The sequence below is a fragment of the Stigmatopora argus genome, chromosome 18, assembly GCF_051989625.1.
Source record: "Stigmatopora argus isolate UIUO_Sarg chromosome 18, RoL_Sarg_1.0, whole genome shotgun sequence".
NCBI lineage: Eukaryota > Metazoa > Chordata > Actinopteri > Syngnathiformes > Syngnathidae > Stigmatopora > Stigmatopora argus.
The window spans coordinates 5,294,509-5,310,896 of record NC_135404.1 but is presented as its reverse complement, the minus strand read 5'-3'; the positions used below and the strand labels follow the sequence as shown (position 1 = coordinate 5,310,896).

The window sequence follows — 16,388 nt, the reverse complement described above, 5'->3', positions numbered from 1 at the left end:
ATGGGGTAAAATCCAGGCGAAAACAGCATTTATTGATTAAATACAAATACTGGAGCTTTTCAGACATTACAACCGGGCCAGGGAGGTGATTTCCCCGGGAAAAGACAGTGATGGACGTCAATGGCGAAACGGCAAAAATTGCACTAAAATGAGGTAAAATCCACTTCCTAGCAGCATTTAGTGACACTGGAGCTTTTCAGATATCAGAACTTGGCCCACAATTGAAATATTACTTAGGAATATAGCCATATTTTACTCACCAAAAATCCTTTTTAACTGTACACAATATCCATCCTCCTTTCATTCTTCCTTCTTTTATATCGCCATCGAAGTTAATGCTGAAAATCGAGCCTGTCCTGTCGTATTTATGGCATAGTCGGTCTTGAAAATGGCTTTAAATCAACACAACAATATATTTGCTTGTGCAGCCCGCTCCAAATACAGTTTGGTAGCTCTGGCTAATGACTAGCCTCATAGTTCGTGAAACTGATGACTTATCCCTCCACCTGCAACAAGGCAATGACGTATCCCTACGCCCGCGACAATACATTGTGGTGTTGCCAACTCGAAATCTGATTGGTTAAAGCAACAGTCTTATCGACGCTTGTTTAAAGCGGCAGAGCCCGCAGAACTGATTGTGAAGGCTTTGAGGTAGATTTCTGACCCTGGCAACAAATAATGACTGAAATGTGATTGGTTAAATGCTTCAATATGAAAACACACATCTGGAAGCAGTACAACCAGGGGGAAAGGAAGCTAACAGACAATTTGGAATTATTTAATAAGTATTGATGGACAAAATACAATATATGATTCAGATATTTCTTAGGCCAGCAGAGAAGGCCCTGAAGGCCCTGACGGCCCCCAAATACTATTTGCAATAGTCTACCCTTCTTGCCTGCACTCCGTTTATGTATTTGCTTGTAAAAGTAGCGCCACTCAAAAGGGACACAATCCTCTTTGAGCCATTGGAAAGGATAAGCACCCTCCCCCCCTTCCCTGTCGGTTTGGCTCTCAATCGCCTTCTTCACCTGTCGTCTTTCCTTTCTTTTTGAAGGCGCCATCTTTGATCACGCTGTTGTGATTTATTCACATCAGGATTACCTACGAGCGAGTAGGGGAAGTAGCAATTCCGCGCTGTCACTTCTTTAAGATGGCATCCTACTTTATTTGCAATGCAGAAGAAAGATGCATTCTAGAGCACCCTGGGCCGCCACGATATCTCGCAAAACACCTGCTGTACATAAGCAATTTACAATTCCACACTGTTAATTTGCTGTAAATGAACTTATTAATGCATTGCAGTCGTTTGATTAAAATTCCCATCAACACAGTTGATGACCGCATACTAAATGGATTTCTCCGGCGGCACCACGGCAAGTCAACTGTGAAACGCTGTGCGAGTCAGTCCGCATTATGTGTGAAACGTGTTTTGCCGGCGCGTACAAGTGGCGCTTAGCATGTGCACCGTCAGACCGCTGACGGTGGCTTTGTGGCATGTCAATGGCTTTTGGCGATTCTATCTTTAGTTGGATATGAATATTCATGAAATTGTTTAAGCCCCACTGAGTTAAAAAAAAAAAAAAAACGGATGCTTATTATTGTGTTCATGTTTTTTCATGAGAAAAGGTTTTGTCAGTGCAGTGAGGCTCAAAACACAAATAGGGTTGAGCTTCAAAATCATTCCCTCCCTAGCCGTCTTTGCCTCGGTAATCCTGCTTACATCAGCGCTCTATGATATCACGAAAGAAGCTAGGACGCTTGTCGATCCCTATCTCCATCTCGTCCATTTACTTGTCGATCGTTCAAGCCGGCGATCCCCGCAGAGGAAGCTTGCCAATGCCGCTTTGAAAGAGGCTTTATCGTAAGACTTGCTAAACTGACAAAATATAAGAACCGTGCCGTAATTTCTCGAGTATAGAACTCAATTCTGGGGTCATCCAAATGTCAATGATCTCTGCCAGAACTGACAACAGAATGGATTAGGGCTTCCTTTGGAGAAAATGCAAACTCTCCACAAACAGTCTGACCGAGTCATGACGGCTCGTGTCAGAAGGCTTCTTAGTTGACCGCATCAGTGGACAAACTTGCTCGAGGGAGTGCCACCATCCTGCCAAGGTATGACCTTTGGCGGGCGAGAAGAGAGCAAAGAGCGATTAAAAAAAGGCCATAAAACCTCTCTTTGGCAACATCGCCATGCCTGAGAAGAAGAGGACAAACGACAGGAGCCTTTAAACCGAGCCAGCAGGATTCGGTGGGCTTAGGAAAACAATGGGATCCTCTGTCGACAAGCATTAACATTCGGCAGTTAACTACACCATCGAGCACACGTACGTTGTGACTTTATAGGCACCGCTGCAAATATAACGCAGATAGATAACAGGGAAAACAAGCAGCGTACCGTCAATTTGATGAGGGTAAACGGTGTTTACAAAGGCATCAAGAGGAGGAATTTCAGCACTTATATATGAATTAAAACTGGAACTTTGACAGCACCGTGTGGCTGCCATGAAGGAACTTTTTATAGTCAACTAATCACCGATTACTTTTGCGAAGAGTCGACAAACCTTTTAAACATCCCTTGCTTGTGACAGACTAAAAGAGTGGAACGTGATCATAGAGCAGGCCTATATATTTTTCTTTTTTGAAGTATTTGAGTGTGAGGGAAAACTCTTCCACAAATGGTACTGTTGTCAGAACACTGAGCGGTATCTATTTCATCTCCAACTCTGCTTGAATTCCCAGTGCACATTACGGGGTCAGCTGATATCCCGTCTTCCGCTGCTTCCCAGCCAGTGGGAGACTGGAATACTGCTTTCCCACATGCAGTTAAACATCACTTAGTGGAATAGCTTGGACTCCTATTGAGTAGTACTTACTCAAAGACGCTATAGCCCATCCTTGAAATAAACTGTGGTTTGTCAAATTGAACAAAACAGTCTCAAGCATGACACCGCATGGAAAAATCAACAAGACAAGATCCAAAAACAACACAGAGTTACTGAGAATTGCAACGGAATCAACAGGACCGGACCAGTATTTTCCACCAAATCAACAGTAAGTGACCTGGAGTCGTCCAAAAAAAATTCCAAGTGACACAAAACCAACAGCAAGGCCATGAAATCGACGGAAAGTGACCTGGAATTTCACCGAAAATGGACCAGACATGCCCCTAAATGAACAGCAATTGACCGAAAACCAACAGGAACGACCCGGAATCAACAAAAAGTGACCCCAAATCATCAGGGATTGACTAAAATCAATACGGAGTTACTGAGAATTGCATCGAAACCAACAGGACCGGACCAGAATTTGCCCCAAAATCAACAGTAAGTGACCCAGAGTTGTCAAAAAAAAATTCCAAGTGACAAAAAACCAACAGCAAGGCCATGAAATCGACGGAAAGTGACCTGGAATTTCACGGAAAATGGACCAGACATGCCCCTAAATGAACAGCAATTGACCGAAAACCAACAGGAACGACCCGGAATCAACAAAAAGTGACCCCAAATCATCAGGGATTGACTAAAATCAATACGGAGTTACTGAGAATTGCAATGAAACCAACAGGACTGGACCAGTATTTGCCCAAAAATCAACAGTAAGTGACCCAGTCGTCCCCAAAAATTGCAAGTGACACTAAACCAACAGCAAGGCTATAAAATCGACCAAAAGTGACCTGGAGTTACACCGAAAATGGACCAGAGCTGCCCCTAAATTAACAACAATTGACCGAAAACCAAGAGGAACCTCCCGGAATCAACGAAAAGTGACCCCCAATCATCAGGAATTGACCAAAAACCAACATGAATGAATCAGAATTCCAACATTAGCAGAAATTAAAATTAAAATACACAGAACTCCACCAAACAAAATGCATTCCCACATGATTTCTCAGTCAATTAATTAATTCATAACACAACAAGTAAAAAGTAGGTGCACTACATGGATTGACCCATTTACGGTCACTGCAAGCCTCTCCCAGTTCAAATGAATTGGGGATCTATCGCTATGAATGACATCTAGGCCACTGTTTATGTTCTTTTCGACTTATGTTTTACCGACTCAGCTGCTCCTGTTTTTGATTTTCTAGCAGCATGCATGTATACCTCTAACAAGCAGGATTTTTAAGTCAAGATTAATTGCATACATATGTTATATGCAGAGGCGAGTACTGCGGTCCGACACGGCAACTGTAAACAAAATTACCAGAGCCACGCCGTCTTTAATGCTAATGATTACTCGCGACTTCAAAGTGTTTACTGTTTATTTATTTATTTTTGAGTGATTGCTTGATTAGCAAAAAGACACCAATGTTGCTGGACTGACCGATCGCGAAGCCTCATTATTTACATGCAGGCTTTTTGAGAAGCTGTTATTTTTAGAGCCCACTGGCGATACCACTACCACCACCCAAAAAAAAAGACAAACATTTCATGTTGCCTTTATGATTTGAATGAAAAAAAAGCAAATGCACAGCCTTGTGATGGCAGATATAAAATAAACGAAGGCCTAGCAGTTGCCCTGGAGCCGGTCTCTTAACTACACGAATAAACTGGAAGGGTGCGATTTCCCAAACAGTGCAGCTGTCAGCGTGTTAATTAGACACAGCGCTTTATCAGAGCCGACCACTCGTCACCCCGGCAACCGTATTAGCATAAATGCCGTTTCTATCGGCTTGCGCGTGGAAGCAATATTACAGCGTGCAATCTAAATACAGAATCATTTGCCTTCATTATATTTTGCCTGTGTTAGGGAAAATGGTGCTGGAAATATACAGTGCTGTCCAGCATTATAGCTAATTTACTATACAATTACTTCACTGCTTATTTGGCTTACAATGTCCTTATGTTAACATATTGGATTGACGCTTATTATCAGAGGCTGAAAATGACAAAAAAATTGAGTGAATCCACACTTGCTCTCGGTAGCTGAAAATGTGACTGATTGGTCCCATGCAGACATCTGAATCCAAATGAATTGCACATTTTGTCACCGTTAAAAAAATTGGATTGACATTTTCCAGAGTTTAAAATTGCCAAAATTGGAGTTGGCCCACTCCTGGTCTCAGTAGCTCGCATTGTGAATTGTTCGGTTCGATCCAAATCCAAATGAATTGCACGTCTATGCTGTTCCCTCCACAGGAAGACAATTACTTAAAAAGGACAAAAAGTCAGTTTGCCCTCTCTAGTCTCACAATGGATCGAATTTCTATCGCTGCCAATGGCAGTCAATGAGTTAAAAAAAATGGAGTTAGCCCAGACATGGGCAAAATACGGCCCGCGGGCCATATACGGCCCGTTAGGCCTTTTAATCCGGCCCGCCGACGTTGTCCAAATTATTATAATTTTTTTTTTAATGCGGTCAAAATACAGGAAATCATTGGATGACCTGCATCAGCAATTCTGCCGTCGGTTTTGCGATTTTGGAAAAATTGACAGCTGGTGTCATGTCCTTTCTCACAAGACCCGGAAACGGTTCCACAGGAGTTGCAGTTGGAACTGATTGTTCTCCAATGTGACAAGTTCAACTCCCTGAAAGTCTCTGAGTTTTAGGCTTCATTAAGTGCAGCCAAATTTCCAAACATCCAGAAGATGGCACAGAGGATTCTGGTGTTATTTGGCTCTACATATGTGTGTGAACAGACCTTTAGTCTGATGAAAACCAAGAAAACACCCCATAAATCCCACATGACTGATGACTATGTTCATACTTTAGTCCTTTTTTCTGTTTATGTTTCATATGTACTGTTAACGATGCAGTTTTTATATGTATCGTATCTTGTGCTGACCCGGCCCGCCTGTCAAATTTTTAAAGTCAATGTGGCCCCCGGGCTGAAAAGTTTGCCCAACCCTGAGTTAGCCCATTCTTACTCTCAGACCAACTTGATTGCTACCCGAATAGATTGGACATCTGCCCCAGTTAATGGTAGGCAATGTTAATTATGAAATAAAATTCAAGCAGGTAGAAGAGTAGGAAGGTTGGAGATGTGTTTTCCTAGTTTGAGTGTTATAAATGGTACTATGCCAAAATGAAAGTATTATGTAATGGTAGCCAATGTTAATTATGAAATAAAATTAAAGCAGGTAGAAGAGTAGGAAGGTTGGAGACGTGTTTTCCTAGTATGAGTGTTATAAATGGTACTATGCCAAAATTAAAGTGTTATATAATGGTAGCCAATGTTAATTATGAAATAAAATTAAAGCAGGTAGGTTGGAGACGTGTTTTCCTAGTATGAGTGTTATAAAGGTACACGGTCGATTGGTCGCCGGTCTTTTGGTCGCCGATCTTTTGGTTGCCTGTCTTTTGGTCGCCCGGAAGGTAAGTGATAATTACCATTTAAATCGTTGCTCAAATTCCCTAAATACAAACTGCAAATTACTATTTAGTCATACTTAATGCCCTAGTAAATATTAGGCTAAAGAAAAGCTCCAAATTTCCCGGACTTGTATTGTTTTTTGTTGGAGAACTTGTTAAGACCCTGACTGACGTAGCTTCTCAAAGGTACAACGCATGTACATACAAACTCTTATACACTCACACGTCGGCTAAGTGAAACTGCTCATGGCCATTGTTGGCTTTTATTGATGCGTAGACCGTGTTGTTTTACCTTGTTTTGTCGCCAGTCTTTTGGTCGTCGGTCTTTTGGTCGCCGGTCTTTTGGGCACAGGTCTTTTGGTCGCCCGTTGTCGCGGTCGGGGCGACCAAAAGACCGCGACCAAAAGACCGGCGACCAATCGACCGCACACGGTTATAAATGGTATTATGCCAAAACGAAAGTTATAAATGTAAAAACACCTAATTTTCAAGCCTTTAAGGTTGTTTAGTGTTTACCTACTGATGAGGCAGGATCAGGAGCAACGTGGGGGTCCATATCTTACTAAAGGATACGTTAACAAAGTCACCAGGGCAGGGAGTTAAACCCCCAACCTCTGGGTTGTGACAACAACAGCAACAACAACTCTACCACTGAACCATGCTGCACGATTCATCACCATCAGTGGTAGCTAATGGGAAAATGCGCCAACCGGTGAATTCTAAATCTTGCATTGTTGGATGCATAGTTCCTTCTTTAAATCTGTAGCTGGCCTCCACTCAAGCCATGTATGGTCATTGGTTGCTTTTGCATGGAAATCGCTAATGACAAAACCTACAGAATCCCTTACAGAGTTTGTCCAATGTTTCCTGGAGCTAAATGCTGAGTTGGGGACACGCTGCAAGCTCATAAATTATTCATTGGCCTATATTTCTTTTTCCTTTTTTTTCTGGCATGTTTTTTTTTGCACTCCCTGCTTTTCATTTTAGGTAGGTGGTGATTATTATATCAACTGTCTTCAGGGTGAGTAAACACGTCTCGCCCCCCATTTTTGTATTTGCGAGGGGATGAATATATCAGCAACAATATGAAATGGCTTTGGGCTGTATTATAAACTGCTGAGTGAGATTTCAATGGGTAAAAGGGAACAAATGACCACATGGATACATGCTTAGATCACCTTTTTTTTCCCCACTCGTTTTTGGGGGGGGTTTTGACGGTGCCAACTTTTGCTAATTGATTTATCATCACAAGATTTATTGTTCGCCAGAAGCCCGCCAAAGGCAGCAGACATTAATTACAGGTTCAATTACCATTCTGAATGATGATGCCGCTGCTAGATGATGAATGTAGGATGCTTGAAAAAAGACGATAAGAAATCTTTAGCTGGCAGTGAGTCATCATGTTTTAGCGCCATTGATGGCGATACCTGTTCAAATCCAGTTCACTCAAATAGCTGGCAGCTTGCAATCAGCCCTCCCAGTCTAAATGAATTGGGCGTCTACCTCAGTGAATGAGTTAATAGTACCTAAAAGTAGCCATTGTCCTATTCATTCATTTTCAATATTTTTTTTTTTCAAAAACAAGAGAAAAATTACTCTGTAATGTTATTGTTTTAAATAAAAGCTATACTAAAAATGTATTGAACAATATAACCTCGCCTAAAATTAGTTTTGAACCAAAAGTTCTTGCTTCATTATTTTTAGTAAAAAATGAGGTAATTTCGTGCAAACTTGTTTTTTGCCCACTTTTTGGGGCCCAAGTTGTTTGACAAATTCTTACTGTTCAAATTTTGTAATGATAGAAAAATTCCCACAATTTTGGGGAAAAAAAGGTTTTTCCACAACAATAAAAATACCTTCCTAATGGCAATAACATTTTACATTTCAAAATCTATCCCATCCTGCATTTTCTATCTGAATCATCTAATTTACACATCAAAAATACAGGAAGACACAAGACAAGACCCCCAAAAGTTAAGCATAAAAGGTACAGTTCCACCTAAATTTGACAAAAACATCCCATTTCAGCTGGAGGAAAAAGTTTGCCCCTTCCAATAAAAGCAATTGGACGTCTAGCGGCATCAATGGCACCAAATAAATGAAAGGAAATGACTTGAAAATCCCTTGAAATTAATAGGAAACTCTATAGGAAGTGATTCATGAGAGAGCAAATCACCTCCACTGAGTTACTTGAGAAATTGTATTTTCGAGTTACAGTGTGACTGTTGAATTGAATGAAACCTTTCACGGTTATTAAACACCTGGCACCTGTTTCATTCATTTTAATAAAAATACTAAATGACACTGAAACTTTTCAGAGTCCCTCATGTTGGAAAGAATTTGGGAAAAGTCCAACTCTGCTCAAAAACCTCTCAGAAAAAGAGCGAGAAAAACTTTAGACCAGCCGCCGCTTTGGCAAGCAAAAACTAATTTGGCTCTACCAGGAATGAGGTGGAAAACTCTCCAGTTATGGAGGATGAAACGCATTTCGGCATGGCTGCATTGCCACAACAAGCAAAGTGATGCAACAAACCGCACAGTTCAAACTGCGAGAAATGTTTTTCGACTCTATTGACAATTAGATTTTCTCTGGGCTAAAGAAAAGCCTTGCCAATTATCAAATGTGTTTCCATCCCTAAAGCCTAAGATAAGCTCCTGAATGTTATAAAATGAACCCTCCTGTTAATACATTTTTTACATTAACTATAGTTTGTCCAATATGGCTAATCGTAGTAGTGGACAAATTCTGCCCCTTTTTACTTATCTAACCTGCAAATATTTTTGTTAAAGAACAGGCCAATTATTCTAATAGCATATGATTTTTACTGTTAAAATGTCATAATTTCCAATAAAAAAAAATAAAAAAAAATTCTAAAGCCTTTATTGTCATCATACACAGCTGCGTATAACGAAATTGGTGGTGCTACTCAACAAAGTACGTTTTCCCAGTAAAAAAAAAACATAAATAAGTAATATAAAAATATAGAAAGTCACATCCTGGCAAGGTAAATTCTAAAATATTGCACAATCTAGAATATTGCACATTGTTATTGCACACCCCGAAGTTATTTTTTGTGACATGATGGATAAAAAGTGGAACATTTGTTCATTAGCTGCCAAGACTCCATTTTCAAATTGATTAGATATGTAGCACAATATATGGCTGCTAAACTATCACTGTCGCCATCAATAATATGTAATATTTTATTTTGGAATCATTCTTTTTTTTGTAAATCTCTATCTTTTGTTGTATTATTAAATTCTCTCTCTCATTTATACTTACGTATTCCCTCAATATGGTTTGATGTGCAGTTTTTTTCAATGTAAATTCAGGCATTAAGGGGGTTTAATGATGATTAAAAATGATTGAAATAACAATTTTTATGAGTTAAGTTTAATCGAAAACTTCGATGACTGCATTTTTAGAAGCATTTATGAGGAGACAAGTTATTAAAGCATTTGTGAGGCCATAGCCAATTCCTATGGAGGCATTGTGCAATATGTTTATAATGTACCTTGCTAGGATGTGACTTTTTATATTTTTAGATTACTTGTTTTTTTTAATGGGAAAACGCACTTTGTGGAGTAGCACCACCAATTTTGTTATACGCAGCTGTGTATGATGACAATAAAGGTTTTTGATTTGATTGATTAAACTATGTAATCGTCAATATGGGACTTGTTGCTATGTTTTTAGTTTAGTTTGTTAGTCCGATATACTAAAACGGGTTACCCAAAATGTCTGGCAAAAAGCAAACGTACCCAAGTTTGTTTGTCCTGCCCTTATTAATTCATGCTTACCATTTTTCTTAAACAAAGCAGCCCTTTTGTTCCAATCCAATATTATTTACAATGCCAAAAAGTTGCAGCGTACCAAAACTGGAACAGTCGCAACAGAGATGGAAAGGGAAACGGGTGACGGCCATTTATTGCCGCGTCTATCACCTTCTCGTACCCGGGCGACTCCATTCGAAAGCAAACTCATTTTCAAAATCGACACTGTGTAAGATTTACTAGGCATTCAACTCATCTCTTGGCGGACATTCTGGGGACGGTTATTGTGGCATATTTCAGACGATGGGATAACCGGCTAGACGTTCCCGCCTCTCTGCCGCTCGTGACCCTGTTATCTTTTTCATTTTAGAAATAACAGGCTCGGGGATAGAGCAGTCATGGTAACTAGATTAAGACACGGGCGCCCCGTGCTACCTACGCTCGTATTAGAGCGGGATTCATTTCCTCTTTCATTTTCTACGCCACTTCATTCGGTCAAATCCTATAAACGCATTTTTTAGTGCCTTAGTTAAATGTTACTAGCCTGGTAACTCATTGGTTGATCTTTACGGTGCTGAAATCTAAACGAGCGCGGCATTTGTGAGCAGATGTGAACACGTCATGCTCTCAAAAACGATTTTTGAGTGCTCGACTCCATCGCAGCACCGAGAGTAAACAAACAAATTGTCATTATTACAAGCATGCTGTAATTGCAGAGTTGTGAGCTGTGATGAATCTCTCTAATTAATGAAGTGTTATTCCAGCAAAGTCTGAAATATGCTATCATAACGGAGAACGGGTTTGTCTTTGATTCAGTGAAAGCTAATTGTAGCACGGACCGAAAACATCAGCTAGGCTTTCCGTGCAAATGATTATGTAGTTTTTTTCCTTAGGCAATCATACAATTAAGACGCGATTCCAATGCACGTTTCTTTGCATAAAGCATCATTAGGCACAATGGGAAACAACGGGATTGGTGATGAACATTTATGGCGGCATTTTCTATTTGGCAAGTGCATGTAGCGATGATTTTATGCAAAGGAGGTGTGAGAAAAGCTTGTATAACAACCATCTGATACAAGACGCCACCAGGACATCAGATTTGACTTTTTTTATACATTCTAACAGTACAGAATCTTGTTTTCACGACAAATATAGACGCACAAAGTTTAGAAACAACATTTCTGTTCTGCTCGCATTTAAGTTTCATGTTTATCACAAAAAAATTATATCTTAATTTCATAACCTCAATTTCCATATTTTAGTTATATATGCTCAAGATTAAGGACAGTGAGAGGCTGGCAATTTTTTCTAAAATAGTGGCAAACTGCCCCGAAAAGTCTATTTAACAATAGAACAAACGAAAAAATATGATGTCTTAGGACGACTCTCTACAACACAAATTAGTGATGTATTACATGACACAAACTTACAGTGCATAAAGAGCTAATAAAAATTAATAGATTATAAATTGGGTGAACATGAATAACGACAACTGACCCACTATTACTAGTTATCCACTCAGAAAAAGATATATACTATTTAAATTTGCAAAAAAGACACCGCAAGGCACGCTGGGAATTCCAGCCACTTCCCCCTATAACCCATGCGATGAAGGATGTATTTAAAAACAATTAGAAGTAGCTTTATCCAACGAAAAAAACACAGAACAAAGACAAGCCAATCAAGTCAATGCATTGTATATTTCATTAATTCCCACACTACTTGATGCATGTGTAACAATGATTGCCAATTCAAAACTAAGCGAGAGGGGTTGACAAACTGTCAAAATTGTTGTTTACCTTTTCAGCAAATTATTTTAAAAATAGTGATCTATAATCCTTATAAAGCGTGATTTATGGGTGTGTGTATGTTAAGATTCTCTCGCTACGTTTGTCCAAACCGTGCAATGTAGAGTGTTGAATTTTTTTATGGTGGCCAGAAACGTCTGTCGGATCTTAATAGATGAGTGATTAAATTTATTCACCTTCTCTAAGTGTGTAAACTCTATCTTTTATTTGTTAAACAGCCAAATATTTTTTTTAATAGGGCAACAATTGTCTTTTGGTTTTGTATTGTATAAAACAGCCGGTATCGTGCTGGGTAATTTAAAGAGGAAAAAAAATATCTAGCAGATTTAAACCTGTGTATTTGCACATTGACTGGTTAAACTTGCCGCGGGTGCAGTCTCTCCCCACCCGAATGTGACAAGTTGGATCGTTGAGATTTGAACGTGCTCTCCTTCCGCTCTCCTCTCTCGAGTGAGATGAAACACCATTGCACTTAGTTCACTGATGACATTGACCGGAGCCAGCGGTAAGTGAAAAAGAGAGCGAGAGAAGCTCTAGGCGAAAGAACAGCCATCCTGTGGACCCGTCAGAACAAACATGGCCGCTTGTCCACACACGATGGAAAGCGATGTATCCTGCGGCCATCGGGCTTGGCGTGTATTAGTCTCAGCATCACGTCACCTTTCGTTTTCAAAAATTCCCTGAGATGTTTTTGCTTTAAAAATGGTTTGTGGCATATTGTTATCTCACGCTACGTGTATTCAATCAATGCAGTCGTGTCAAACACAGTTTGTTTGGGATTTTTCGTAAGTAGAGGCATATTTTACATCGAAATAGAATAATTTGTTCCACAAGCTTTAATAATAACCACTATCAACCCTTTAAAAATGATAAACTTATGCCAATTTTGGATGAAATGTGTTTGCTAATGTATCTACAAATATATAAGAAAACTATTAAGCCATTATAATGGCGCCACAACACCGAAACAAACAAAAACGAATCAAAAGCACCTCAATTCAGCGTCCAACACAATAGTAGTGCTATCCTAACTAAAAGCTAGATTAGACAACTCGTAAATGACAAAATTGCCTGCGTTCAATCTCACATATTCTCAAGCATACTAATCAATCTGACAAAATTCACCACCTGGCTGATAAAATCATAGGCTTAATGCAGAAGTTTTTTTTCCTGATGGCGAGGCCTGACCACATAAGGTTGACACAATACCAATGTGCTTGAAAGGACGATTAGCATTGATACTTCAAGTTTCCTTTTGGAATAAAGCTCTGTTGTTACCCAGTTTTGCATTCTGTCCATACTTTCCGTTTTCATTTTCAAGTAGAAAAAAAGACAAATTCGTACATTTGGTTGGTTTAGCGATAAAACCGGGAACAACAAAGGTAGCAGTCAACCATTGTTTATTCACAAATGGGTGAGAAAATATGGGATGTACATATCGCCTGCATGTTTGTGTGGAAGTCTCATCTGTTATTGCACCTGAATTTGTGCATTCTTAGCCCAAAAAGAACCGTTAGAGATAGACCTAAGACATTTTCACAGTTGCGACGGGGTTAGGGGTCATTTCTAGGTAAGCCTCCTTGTGTGAGCTGACAACATCTTAAAAGACCAGAACAATGGTTCCAAAGACTTGTGTTCAAGAGCATTAAAGAATTGATAGTCTCCAGAAAAAAGCCTCATCCCACCCAATAACCATTCCTTATTGATTGAAACTGAAAATTGAAAAATGCGAAATTTCAGAGCTGAAGGACCTTGACGGTTAGATGTTCCCAGGCCGTTTGGAAGATAGAAAACCAGCTCTGGTTTTAGAAATTTAACATGATTTTGTTTGGCTTGGAAATGGAGCGGATAATTGCTCCATTAACCTGCTGCCTCAATGTACGCTCGCAGAGTAATGGAAGTGGACGGTATTCCCCGGTGCCACATGTACAGACTTATCTAAGATTCTCCTTTAAGTAGCTTCTGTCTGCCGTGCTTGGCTTTTTAAGAGCTACGTTTACTTGTTTTACAAAACATCCTCTGTTTTGTCGTGACTTCCGGAGAGTAATCACCATCACCGTCATATTCATCGCCATGATCATCATTGCAAAATAAGTGCAGGCTGAATGCGAAATGTATTTTACATCTAATCCAGGAAGCTATTTTTTATGTGTAACGTCTAGCAGGGGGTACTTTCCTCCTGATTTCTTTTTTGTGGCTTGATTTCTGACCTCTATGTCAGATCACATGGATCAGAAGGCGAGTGGGAACAATAAGGATCAGAGTGGCCCCTTTGTCACTCACAGGGTGCCAAAAAAGGCTTGAGTTGATTTCAGTAGTAACCCTTACTACATCAGTGAAGGAAAATGATTATTCATTCATCTATCGTGTTATTGGAATGTGGGAGGAAATCGTAGTAGCCGGAGAAAAACCCATGCATTAACTTTCTGGTAAGAAAATTGTAATATCTGTCATTAAAAAGTATCAGGTTCTTGTCAAGATAGACAGATTTCTTTTTTCAAATGGAATAATTTGATATTTTGCATCGACAAAGACAGGCATACTAACTTCATTATGATATTGACCAAAATAATGTGCAGTCCAGCAGACGATCCTTTCAATTCATACAGTATTTCAGATAAACCACGTGCGATGATTTTTCTTAAGATGTTCCCTTCGGAGTAACACATTTGTAATTCCTATTAAAACCATGAATATGGAGGTGAAAATTGTGAATTGGGGGCATATCACAACAGAAAAATTGTAAACTTCAACGAATCTAAGGCAATTTTGAGGGTGCGACTTATACACAGAAGTGGCTTATATGCGAGAAAATACGGTAATTGAAAGAAAACATTGATACGTGACATTTCAAAAATAAACAACTAAAACTAATAAAACAATTGGATGATTGGATTGGACATCTATCGCTTTAAAACTAATTGGCTGCATTTGATGACAATATACATCCAATTTATACATTTCCTGCCACCCTCCCGCTTCAAATGGATTGGAGGTCTGTGAACGATACTCATTTCACTTCACAGTAGAACTCCACATGATTAGACGTCTATCTTTGTCAACGGCAGTGAATGATGGACAGCTACGATCTTTTGTACCTCCAATATTTTATATTTAACTAGTAGCATCTCCTCTGCAATTATGTTGCAGCATTTTCCCTCTGCTCCCCCGTGTTCTCATTATCTCTCGCTTTCATAGACACGCTTTTGCAGATCAGCACCAAACAACGTCAAGGCCCTTTGTCATTAAGTCCGTTAAACTTTGGAAGCATAAATGTGGACCTGAGCCCAGAAATCAGCAGTAACCAAAACATCTTTATTTGGAAGGTTTCCGTCTCTTACTCTGAAAACTTAGGTTGAAACACAGATGGAAAAACAACATGTTATAAAACGAATGGTCAATAACCCCACTAAGTCAAAATGGATTGAACGTCGAGTGCCGTTAATGGCAAGTAAACTAGGGCCTTTTGAGATATTTTTTCTTTTATTTTGCGTTCATTTAAAAAAAAGATAAAATCTAAATATTATCTTAGTATTTTTCATAGCATTTATTTTATTTTATTGTATATTTTTTTGAAAAACAAAAGCAAAAACTAATTCAAAACAAAATTTAGGGTTTTAATCCAGAAGAGCAGAAAAATGTTAAGTATTATTATGTATTATTTTATCTTTTTCTTTAAATTTTATTGGATTTGAAAAAAATATTCATTCACTTTGACGGCCTGATGGAGGAAACTATCGCAAATATAACAACGCATCAACGCATGTTGATGGAGATCTCATTGAATTAACATCCTCCAAGAAAACGGGCTATTGTTATTGTTTTAAAAATGTCTTTTCTACTCATTCTTTCCTCCGGGAATTGCTTCTCCTCTTACTCTCGTATGCCAGAAGCTGAAAACATGTAGCATGAAATACTCTTCTCATAATTGACAAGACTCGTGACTACACAATACGAGGAACGGCGCAATTAGAACCACGAGCCCCCATATAGGAGCAGAGACATTGCAGAGAGACATTTTTAGCTTTGCAAAGCGTCTTTGCTAGAGTAATAAGACATTATTGCACACTATTAAAGTAACTGGATAATAGGTAGAAAACGAGTATTTTTTTGACAGGAAACTATTCTCATGTCAAAACTGTTTTTTATCTTTGAGGCATCGGTTGGAATATATGGAAGCACGTCCCTTTCGAAGTCATTATCTTATTTCTAGGGGAAATTCTCATGTTTTGCATGACACGTTAGTCATTACATATATTACATATTGTGGAGTACAGTAAATAGTATGGTAAACTGTGTAAGAAATAGTATAGTACAATAAATAGTATAGTAAACTATAAGAAATAGTATAGTATAGTAAATAGTATAGTATAATAAATAGTATAGTATAGTAAATAGTATAGTAAACTGTATAAGAAATAGTATAGTACAGTAAATAGTATAATAAACTGTAAAAGAAATAGTATAGTAGAGTAAATAGTATAG

At 38.9% G+C, this 16,388-nt stretch overlaps 1 protein-coding gene across 3 annotated transcripts in view; it reads right to left on the bottom strand.

Annotated features, from left to right (window-relative positions):
- The window catches only part of nrg3b (neuregulin 3b), a 280,932-nt gene that overhangs the window by 127,035 nt on the left and 137,509 nt on the right, over positions 1-16,388 (bottom strand). The window lies entirely within an intron of this gene.